Below are 12,485 nucleotides of genomic sequence, written 5' to 3' on the forward strand. Positions count from 1 at the left end.
ATTTTTTGAAATTAACTGGTATACTAAAATAACTTTTTGTTACAAATTTCAAAATGATAATTTTATGTCATTCAATATTCAATAAAATAAAATACTTAATAATACGAGTAATAACAATAATAAGTAGTAAAAATACACATTTTTCCAAAATTGCTCTTTTGTAACGACTTGTAACGGAGTTCCTATTTCTACATAAAACGGTCCTTTTCAGGACCACCATCAAGCAAACACAACGGAGTGACAATATAATGTAACACATTTACCCAGTGTGACACCCGGAAAAAGATAGGTTTTCATCGAGTAGGTTTCACCAATATGACGGGTGAAAACCACATGGATAGAATAGAAACCAACGGATCGAGGTGTGGTTGTTGCTTGGTGAAACAACCATCCTCGACCAATCAGAGAAGAGAATAACACAATATAAAGTATATATACCGGTGCATTTTACCGGATCATCATCATCAGTCATCTCATCATCATTCAAGTGACACATCAGTCAGTCATTATCATCACACACAGTCAGTCAGTCAGTCAACATCATAAGTTCTTCAAGAACCCAACCAACCGACAGGCAACAGCGCCACAAAACAGCAGTTTTCACCGCTTCTCAACAGGCAACAGCGTCCACTGATTGTCTTCGATCACCGTTCGACAGGCACCAGTGCCAAAATCAGCAGTTTTCGCCGCTTGTTTCAACAGGGCACCATCGCCCACACGTAAGCCGCGAAAGCGTCGCAAACCGTACTTCCGTAACAGCTGTCGTGGGGCCGCGCCTCCTCATTGCCACAGCATCCCATCCCTACCAACCAACGGAAACAGGAAACTCACACCCCCATCCAACACCTTCACTCCCCCCAAATAAAACGTTCTTTTCAGAGCGACAGTAAAAAGGTCGTAGCCCATTCGGCTCCCGTTTCTCTAATCTGCTCCCGTTTTACAAAAAGGTCAATTCCCAAACGGCTCCCGTCCAAAAAGGTCTAACGAACAGGTAAATTCCTAAACGGCTCCGGTTTTGTACACCACAAATTCCTTCCCACTTAATACAGACTTAGGACTGTCTCAAAAGAGGTGTGGTTAAAAATGTCTTGGTATACACTATGTAAGTTATTAAAATTATATAAAAAAAAGTGCATAGTATAATATTAAATTTTAAGTTTTTAACGTTAAAAAAATATTTAAAAAATGTAAAAAATGTATAAATAAAAATGTTAAAAAAATCATATATCGGGTACAATTTTTTTATATAGTCTATGCGTGATATTTTATTTGATGAAACCTCGCAAATGATTTTTTCGACGAACTCTTGCTTTTTTTTCAATCTTGGTGTATTAAAATAACTTCGAGCTTTAATTTGTGTTTCAGATTGTATATTGAGTAGGATGTCAATAACCTTAAAAATATTTGGGTGTGTAGTATTGAATTCTTTGTTGAATTTACTGTGGAACGCTTCACATCCATTTGTGGTCAAAGAAAGAGCAGATGAACACTCAGCCCACATTTTAGGAGGGAAACGACTATCTGAAGTTATGTAATTTTCAAAAATATAGTCGAAAACTTTGTCTATTTTATCATCTATAGGTTTTATAGCCATTAAATCATCTGTAAAATAATCTAAGACGTCTGACGGTGGTAAATAAGGAAGGCCAAATAAATATTTCAACGCTCTTCCGATTCTAGAATCTTTGTCTCTGAATTCTGAAGCAAGTCCCACTGACTGAATCATTTATTCAGGAGCCGTTTCGGAATTTACCTGTTCGTTAGACCTTTTTGGACGGAGCCGTTTGGAAATAAGCGAACAATAGACGGGAGCCGTTTGGGATCCGACGAGTAAAAATACTGCCACTTTCGTGATAGGCGGTCGTAAACCGCTTAATCGTAAAGGAGGTAGCGCCTCTGCCTCAAACCCAAAACACAAATTAGCTCACCAACACTCAGCGCCTCCCTCCCCTTCACCACCGCCAAACTCCTCCGATTCCGAGACAATCGAGTCCCTCTCTGACTCAAGCTCCTCCACCATGTAATCCTGTTCCTCTGACAAAGCTCCTACCTTAACTGCATTAACTAAACCCGCTTCACCATCCGTACCGAAAAATAACTTAACTTCCGTCCCAAAAATCACTCCTTCCCTAGCTTCTCCTACAATCGAACCTCCGACTAAACTAACAAACTCCAGACCTCCGCTCATCATCCTAACCTCCAGCTCTTGGCGTAAGGTCGCGCCCGTCATCTACTTATTTCAGCGGTATACAAACCTCCCGGTGCTACACTCACAACAAACGACTTAGACTTACTAACTCAAAGCGCAGAATGGCAAATTTCGGCTGGCGATTTCAACGCCAAACACCCGATGTTGCACAGCTACTCGACGAACGCGGCCGGCCGTACCCTCTTTGATCACGTACAACTCACAGACTATTCCGTTACTGCCCCCTCATCCCCCACTCACTTTCCGACTTACACTCGCCACAGACCCGACATACTCGACATCGCACTCGTACGAATACCTTAAGCAACGCAAATCGACAACCTCAACGAACTATCTTCCGACCACAACCCAATTCTTCTGGAGACATTATGTACGCCGATCTCATCGTCTCCTTCGGCTTCAAACCACTTCATAAACTGGACCAAATACCTCACCAATTTACCTAACACTGCCGCGCTACCGACCAACGACAAACCGTCAATCGACCTAGCAATCGATTGTCTGACCAAAAACTTACAACAAGCGATTGAAGCAAGCGTATTTACCCCCAAACTTAAAAATTCATCCTTCATACTACCAGACTACTTAAAACTGGAAATAACCGACAAAAACCGCTTACGCCGTCTATGGCAAAGAAACTGTGACCCGACCATTAAACGCCAACTTAACGCCAAAATCTCTCTAATCAGAACCCTACTCGTAACTCACAAAACTGACCAATGGGACACCTTCCTTAACTCTCTTGACCCACATGACAACTCCATTTACAAACTAAACAAATGCCTCCTCCACAAACGTCCAGCATCCCATCCACTGACCGGCCCAAACGGCCTTGTCTTTCCTGCCAAAGACCGATCCGAACTGATAGCGGAGTCCCTCGAGCAACAATTCCAAACAAATCCCGGTCCCGACATACCAGAAGTAACCGCTCACTACCAATCACTACAAAACCTAAATACCACAAATTCTAATCTATTCACCACCCCCGGCACCATCCAAAACATCATAAGCAACCTTCGCAAAAAGAAAACCCCCGGCGACGACCTAACAATATTTTACCATCCCTAACACGAATCATTAACAGCTCCTTCAGAATCTGCTACTTTCCACTTGCCTGGAAAAAAGCATTCATAATTTCCATTCCTAAACCAGGCAAAGATCATAAAATACCCGCAAACTACAGACCAATAGCTCTCCTCTTCTCCTTATCTAAAATCTACGAACGTCTCATCCTCACTCACCTGCAAAACAACCTTCGAGACAAAATCCGCCCAGAACAATTTGCCTTCAGAGCTGAGCACTCTACCACCCAGCAACTGGCAAAACTCACTCACCAACTCAGCCAGAACTTTAACAACAACATAAACACAGCTTCTATATTTCTTGACGTGGAGAAAGCTTTCGACAGAGTCTGGCACGCTGGACTCCTTTACAAACTTTCTCAACTCAATATCCCGACCGAAATCGTTAAAATCATCGAATCCTTTCTTACCGACCGCACTTTCATCACTAAAATCGAAGACTCCTTCTCGTCCATCAGACACATTCTCGCAGGCGTCCCTCAAGGATCCTGCCTTTCACCAACTCTCTACTTGACCTACATAAACGACATACCAACGACTCCTAAAGCTCATCTCTCGTTATTCGCCGACGACACTATGTTCTTTACTTACGACAAAAACCAAAAACGTGCAGCAATTCAATTACAACAACAACTTAACGTGGCGACCACTTGGTTTCACAGATGGCAAATTAAAATAAACGCAACCAAAACTGTAGGTATCATTTTCGGACGTTCAAATACCACACATGTAACACCACTACTACTTGACAACCACCCCATTAGCTGGTCCAACCAAGCGAAATACCTCGGCATTACCATAGGGCGCAGACTCACCTTCGGCAAAAACATCCTTAACATCACCAAAAAGGCCACCCGCACCCGAGGTATGCTTTACCCCATACTAAACCACACTAGCCCCGTCCCAACGACAACAAAACTAACCATTCTTAAACTTTATGTCGCTCCAATCCTAACGTACGCTGGCTCTTCGTGGACTCCCTTCATAGGTCCCTCACAATGGAACCGCATTAAATCCGTCCAAAACATCGGCATACGCACTAGAACGGTTTTGCCTTCCTTCGTTAAAAACTCGGTCCTTCTAAAATCCACTAATTTCAAATTTATTCAAAATTCTATTCGTTCCCAAACCAATTCAATGTTCTACAAAAACTCTTTCTCAAATCATGACCACATCCGACTTCTAGGCAAAACTCACACTCCTCCAACTACCAAACGCATACTCAAACCTTACCCACTCACCTGGGTAAATCAATAAAACTAACCTAAACCTTCCAAATAAACTTCCATCCACTAGTAGAGGCGTAAGCCTGGAATAGTAACGGCATATCCATCCCCCCCCCCAACAAAGCAAAGAAAAGCAAAGGATCATCATCAGTGTTCAATTCATCTTCCACCAGTCAACAACTCAAACAGTTTGGAAGAATAGAAGACCCGAAGACCACCAGCCAACGAATCAGCCGACTACGACAAACCTCGACGAAGCCGATCAAGCTCAACCAGCCGACGACAACAGACCTCGACAAAGCCGACCCAGTTCGACCAGCCGGCGCCGCACCACCAAACTGATCGACGTAATCAACCCGGATCGACCGGCCGACGTCAACGAACCTCGACAAAGCCGATCTAGACCGACCAGACGGTAGTCACGAGTGTTAGGAACCACTGTTTTAACTAGTATATGTATATGTTAATATCAGTATAATATGTGTATGTTAATATTATTATATGTATATGTGTGAGCCGTCGTCGGGCTCAAGAAATGTGCTGATGAAGTCATCGAGACCCGACGACCGGCCTGGACGCCTCGCGCATAGAAGGCGAGTGCGGCAGTCCAGGATTGGAGACAGAGCATTACGTTTGTACAGAACATTCAGAGCCTTTTTTTTCATTGATATAGTTGTATGTTTATTCTTAATTACAAATACAGAAAGTTAATCAGTCCTAAAGTGTTTGTGAATTTATTTGTGAGGACATCTCAGGATCGTCCATAACATTTTTGGTGGCAGTGGTGGGATATGCCAAACACCAGTATCTCGCTATTACAGACATCAAACGGGCAGAGACTTTCAAAGGTATATTGAAAGAAAAACGAACAACCGAACCAGATCATTCCAAACAGAAAATTATTACCAAGGACATAAAAAAACTACGGTAATATTTAAAACACGAAATATTACATTTCAATAATATTTAAAAAAAAAAAAAAAAACACGCAGAATATAATATAAAATTTATATAATTGTATAATATATTACGTGTTGGCCGTATTACGTATATATATAACTATATACGTCTACAATACGAACAAACAAATACGCGTGGTCAGCGTATACGTAGAATTTTTACTGATATTGTCGCAACTGTCGCCGTCATAATTTCGAAGACGCACAAACCGTCATCGGGTGCCGCCTGAAACCGTGATTGCACGAGTGTGCCCGACCGGGGACTTCGAACGCAATTCATCAAACGGTCGTGTTGCCTCCGAGCGCGTACGAGCTGTGAAGGACATCGCCGCCGCCGCCGTCGTTTGTTTACAAACACGAGAGTGTTGTCGCGCACTGTGACGTTTGTGTAACATTAGCATTAAACTGTTACAATACACGTCACTAAATCTGAACATCGAAGTGAAACCCAATAATTAATTATTGGTCCCTGCGCCAGCAGTTTCGGGGCGTAGAATTTCGTATCAATTCAAATAGTAGCCGAAAAGGAGTATCGGCATATTACATTTCCACGAAGGGGTCCAACAACTTTGGTAGCTGTTTTACTGTTCATTCAAGCTTCAAATCATTACCAAACGTCCTCACTTTCAAAGGCAAGTTTCAAACAGCGTTATCGTGAGTACCTAATACAATTTCTGCCTTAACATTAAAGAACCGATTTTAATATTTAACTAAAAAAAAAATTTCTTTTTTTTCATATTAATATATATATTTAGTATTCTTATTAAAATAACAGTGTTCTAAATACATGTTTCCCAACGTTTTTTAACGTTCTAAAGAATAGCACAGACCATTTTGTTGCTCAATAAAATAAAAATTAATGAGCCAGAATCCGGACCAGAGTCAAATTCTCGGGGGTGCTGATACAGCTAAGCTTCTTTCGACAATCCCCCCTCCTAGAGTAAGTTTGACAATAAGGGTTGCCAATCCTAACCAACCTAACACAGAGCGTTTAGTAGATGAGATAACAGTTGACCATTTATTAGTTAGGGAAGCTGATTTAGCTATCGCGACGAATAATTTATTGGTAGAAGTTACTCAAGAAATATCCGAAGTAGATCAGAGTTTAAGCCGCGTAGATCACGAATCAAGTTTAACCAAAACTCAAGAAAATAACAACGTCCCAACACCTACAGAACAAATTGAAAATTCAGACAATCAAGAGAAAATCTTGGATTGGTCAGCGGGTGACGAGACCCAGCAACCAAACCCAAATATTAGGTGGTTTTTAAATCAAGACTCCATAAAAATCATAGATTCCAACCAAGGTCAGGGAGCGAGTAGTGGCAACAATCAGCCGCCTGTAATGGAAGGCACAAGCGATGCAGAATTAAGTCGATTAATCGATCTGAAGGTTCAAGAAATAATGAGTATTAGGGATAATACTAGTCCAAGGCGAAGTGATTCAATGGCAAATTACCAAATTGGATTACAAGATGCCATTAGATTACAACCAAAATCTTTCGATGGAAAGGATACCGAAAATTTAGAAATCTTTTTGGGAAAATGTGAATTAGTCGTGTGTTCTGTGGTAGAAAATTCAATACCGTGATTATTACAGGCGATTCAAACAAGGCTAACTGGAAAGGCACGGCAAATAACTAAATTCAAAACCTTTGACACGTGGGAAGAGTTAAGAGAAACACTCAAGACGAGCTTGGAACCTCAAAGGACCACCCAACATCTATTTTTAGAATTGTATGCCACTAAACAAAGAAGTGGTGAAGACATTTTATCTTACTCCATGAGGGTAGAGACACTACAGAACCTCAAAGTTGAACAGGAAACCGTAGATCTTTCATCCGAAGTAGCCCAGGCTATGGAAAGGTCTATAAAACGGCAGGTGATTCAAGTTTTCATGGAAGGGCTAGGAAACTTAAAGGATTTCATCAAAGCTAGGAATCCCCTACTTTAGAAAAAGCCATACAGGCCGCCAGGGAGGAAGAACGGATTAAATCATCGGTAGAAGAATCCAAGAAACTCTACAAGACCAACCCTGTGACAACGAAAAAAACAGTTGGATCTTGTAACATATGTAATAAACTTGGACACTGGGCTCGCGATTGTAGGTCCGCGAGACCTAATTCTCATAACAATCAGAAAAGCACAAACATGTCATCCGGAACTTCTAAAACTGTATTTGCTGTTACATCTCAATATTGTCGAAAACCTGGACACACGAAGGATGTATGTCGAAAATAAAGGTACGTGAATTCGAAAAGAAATGACTCAAATCAACCAGAGAAGTCGGAAAACTCCCAAGCACCGAGTGTAAAAACAGCCGTTGTTTCGTTTCAAGGATCGTGTTAGACACATCTCCAGAAGCTACAAGAAAGAAACTCGACTATGACCATGTAATTTGCCCAAGCATTCAGACAATTAATGATAAAGTTAAATTAATGCTTGATACGGGTAGTGAGGTAAACATTATCAAAATATCTGCATTGAAAGATGATACCATAGTATACGAAAACACTATTCTCAGTCTTGCTGGGATTACAGAACATTTAACGCGTACATTAGGGACGACAATACTCCAGTTGAAAATGGGTAGTTTAATATACCCTACAGAATTTCATGTAGTACAATCAGCTTTTCCGATTCCTCATGATGGATTATTGGGAAAACCATTTATCATCGGAAGAGAAACTATTTTAAACTTTAGAACTAAGGAATTGATTTTCACAGATCCTATTGACATTGAGTTATAACCACGGACCGAAACCTTAATTGCCATTCCATTCCGAAAGGAAGAAGAAGGAGAGACCTTTCTAATCCCTGCACAGAACATTACGGAGACAGTAATATGCTGCAATACAATAAATAGAGTACAAAGTCAACAAATACTACTATCGGTAATTAACCCAACAGATTACTCTGTTACTATCAACAGTGATTTAGTAGAGACAGTACAATTCGAGAAGTTTGAAAAAGCAAAGATACATGCCATTCAACAAACACCAGAAATTCCTAGTGTCCTGAACAGAATTTCAATACTCGAAGAATCAGTGAAAACGGAACATTTAAACCAAGAAGAACGAGAATCATTACTCAATCTATGCAGAAACTTTTCAGACATTTTCCATCTAGAAGGGGATAAACTAACCTGCACAGATGAGGTATATCATGAGATTATAACCAGTGCAGCGGCACAACCCATTAACAAGCGTCCATATCGTCTGCCATTTAAACATAAACAGGAGATTGATAAACAAGTACAGATACTTGAAGAGGATAACATAATTACCCCTAGTAAGAGCCCATGGAACGCACCGCTTTTGGTAGTTCCAAAGAAACCAGATGGAAACGGGATTGTTAAATATCGCGTGTGCGTTGATTTCAGGAAGCTGAACCAAATATCTACAGGAGATGCATACCCTCTCCCGAATATTAACGACATTTTGGATCAATTAGGTAAGTCCAAGTATTACACGACTTTAGATTTGGCGCAAGGGTATCACCAGGTACAAATGCATCCCGAGCATCGGCAGAAAACTGCTTTCTCGACTGATAAAGGACATTACGAGTTTTTGAGAGTACCATTTGGATTAAAAGAAGCCCCAGCCATATTTCAACGGATGATGAATACAGTTTTAACCGGATTAACCGGGTTAAAAGCATTCGTGTATTTAGATAGCATAATCATTTATGCAAATAGTATTAAAAACCATTCCGAAAAATTAAACGAAGTATTTAGCAGACTCAGAGCATACAATCTTAAGTTACAACCGTCCAAATGTTCTTTCATGAGAAAAGAAGTAACCTATTTAGGACACATCATTACGGATAAAGGTGTAAAACCAGATCCCGAAAAAATTATATGCGTTTTAAAGTTCCCAGTTCCAACCAATGCCAAAGAAATTAAATCATTTCTTGGATTTTCGGGATACTACCGCCGTTTCGTTCCAAACTATGGCCGTATTTCCAAATCTCTTACATCATTATTAAAAAAAGATGTACCGTTTCAATGGACCGACCTTTGTCAAGCAGCATTCAATGAACTTAGATCATACTCACTCAAAGAACCCTTACTTCAATATCCTGATTTCCAGAGACCTTTCGACCTTACTTGCGATGCTAATAATTTCGCAATAGGATGTATTTTATCTCAAGGGCCTATTGGCAATGACCCTCCTATAGCATATGCATCTCGGACATTAAACCGAGCTGAGCAAAATTACAATACTACCGAAAAAGAACTTTGTGCTATAGTCTGGGAGGTGAAACAATACAGACTCTATCTATTTGGACAGAAATTTAATATAATAAATTAATAACCGATCACAGAGCATTAAGCTGGTTATTCAATATAAAAGACCCTGGATCCCGACTAACTAGGTGGCGACTGAAATTAGAGGAATACGAATACGAATACGAAATTCAATATAAACCAGGAGTCAATAACACTAATGCAGATGCGTTAAGTCGAATTAGAACCGTCACAACGAGAGCAAAATCAAAAGAAGACCGAGCAATCATTCAAGAATCTTCCGAAGAAATCGAGAAACCAGAAGATACAGAACTTCCAGAAATTTCAAGATCTCCAGAACCTCCATGCAACACAGAACCTCAGAATGATTATCAACGGTTCCTCAATGCCGAAAACAAACCGACACCAAGCATGATCGAATTAACTGGAGACCTATTTGATACGGAGCCTACTACTTCATTGGTACACTGCGTTTCCGCTGATTTCAAAATATCTCAGGGCATTGCCCTCCAAATGAGACGGAAGTTCGGAGGAATGGAGCAATTACGTCAACAAAACAAATCAGTCACTGATGTAGCCGTCATTAAGTTGGAACAGAGAGTGATATTTTACTTAATAACTAAAGAACATCATTGGCAAAAACCAACGTATCAGTCGATCTATGTTAGTTTAACTAGACTCAAAGAACTATGTACCGAGTTAGAAATTAACAGTCTTGCATGCCCAAGAATGGGATGTGGGCTGGACGGGTTGCAATTGGAAACTGTTCGCAAAATGTTGCGATATATTTTCAAAAATTCAGGAGTTATCGTTTACGTCTATATGAAAGACGAATTAACAGAAACAGAGAAAATGCAATTAATTAAAGAACTCCACATAAATCCCTTGGGGGGACATCAAGGGGTAAGCAGAACTTTCAACAGATTGTACGCAGAACATCATTGAAAAGGGATGAGAAAACAAATCAAGGAATTTATAAAAAAATGTCCGTCATGCCAAATAAATAAAACTGCTACGCGGATACCAAAAGAACCTATGGTGATTACCACTACAGCGACTAGAGCATTTGAAAAGATCTTCCTCGACGTCGTCGGACCTTTACCACGATCTCATAATGGAAACTAATTCATTCTGACAATGCAAGACGACCTCACCAAATTTGCATGGGCTTCTCCAATGGAGAACCATGAAGCTAATACAGTAGCACAACACTTTGTGACTCAATTCGTGTGGTTGCATGGATTGCCACAAAGCCTCGTAACTGACTGTGGTACGGAGTTTTTGAGCAAAATATTTAAAGAAGTGTGTAAGCTTCTCAAAGTCCGCCAGACATCAACCACACCGTACCACCCCCAGAGTAATGGGAGTCTTGAGAGGAGCCATCTCACCTTCAGGGAGTATTTGCGAAATTTCATTGAGAAGGATCCACAAAATTGGGATATCAAAATTCCTTACGCGATGTTTTGCCATAACTCAACCACCCATTCAGCCACAAAATATCAACCATACCATTTAGTTTATGGAAACCCAGTGACAATCTCTAAATATCTCACGAACGAGCCAGAGCCTCAATACAACTATAACGACTATCAATATGAAATAAAAAGACGGATGCAAGAATCACAATCATTAGCCAGGAATCATTTGTTGAAAGCCAAGGAAAAATCCCAAGGATATTATGACAGAAACTCAAAGCGACAAGATTTTAACGTAGGAGACAAGGTTTTGTTACAAGATAAGACATCGAAAAATAAATTAACTCCCAGATGGTTAGGACCATTTGAGATACTAGAAACAGATCCTAAACAAAATAATGTTATTCTAAAAAAAAAAGGAAAACATCAGAGAATTCATCATAATCTCCTAAAAAAATTTCTTATTATAATAATAATTATTATAAATTAAACTTATGCTACCTAAAGGAACACACCTTCCATTAGATGTAACTGCAGAATCCATTTCCGAATTCATTAGTATATCTGAGACTACAATATTTCAAAGAAATTATTTTTTAATATTCGTTGCAAACATTCCATTAATATCAGAGGACGAGTATATGCTATACCGCCCAATTCCGTTACCAATAATTTATGAAGGGAATAGTTTGATTTTAATTGAAACACAAATAGAAAATCTTGCGCTCAGTAAGGATAGCGAACGTTTCCTAACGTTAACAAATAACCAATGGGAAACATGTAAACCTTTAAGCCATTACACATTATGTAAAGGTGGACAATTCTTACACCATAGATCTAAATCAAATTTATGTGAATTAGCAATTCTTAAAAAACCACAGACCCTCCCTCGATCATGAAAAATTAAATTTGTAATGTCAAATATAACTATTTGGCATCACTTGATATCATCAAACTCGTGGTTATTTTATACACAAGGTGAAACTCTAGTAGTTAATTGCAATGATCTCTCCGGAACCTACGAATTAGAGATCTCTGGTGTAGGTAAATTGACCATCCTATCTTCGTGTGAACTTCACACACATGATTCAATTTTGTTACCATCAGAACAATCAGATTTAGAACAAAACTTAGATATCATTCCTGAAAATTCAAAAGTAAATGTAAAATTTTTTGTAATGGAAATGTTAAACTCAGTTATAGTAGTTATACCACAAAACTTTACAAAATTTCAATTAATTAAAGACTTGATAGAATTTGCGAAACAGTTGAAAGAACTAGATAAGTTACAAACAATTATACCAGAACCTTCTTTTATTATTAATGTAAGCTTTCATCTAGCCAT

This window comes from Diuraphis noxia, unplaced genomic scaffold, assembly GCF_037042655.1.
Source record: "Diuraphis noxia isolate RWA-SAM2 unplaced genomic scaffold, SU_Dnox_SAM2 contig0001, whole genome shotgun sequence".
In the NCBI taxonomy this organism is placed as follows: domain Eukaryota; kingdom Metazoa; phylum Arthropoda; class Insecta; order Hemiptera; family Aphididae; genus Diuraphis; species Diuraphis noxia.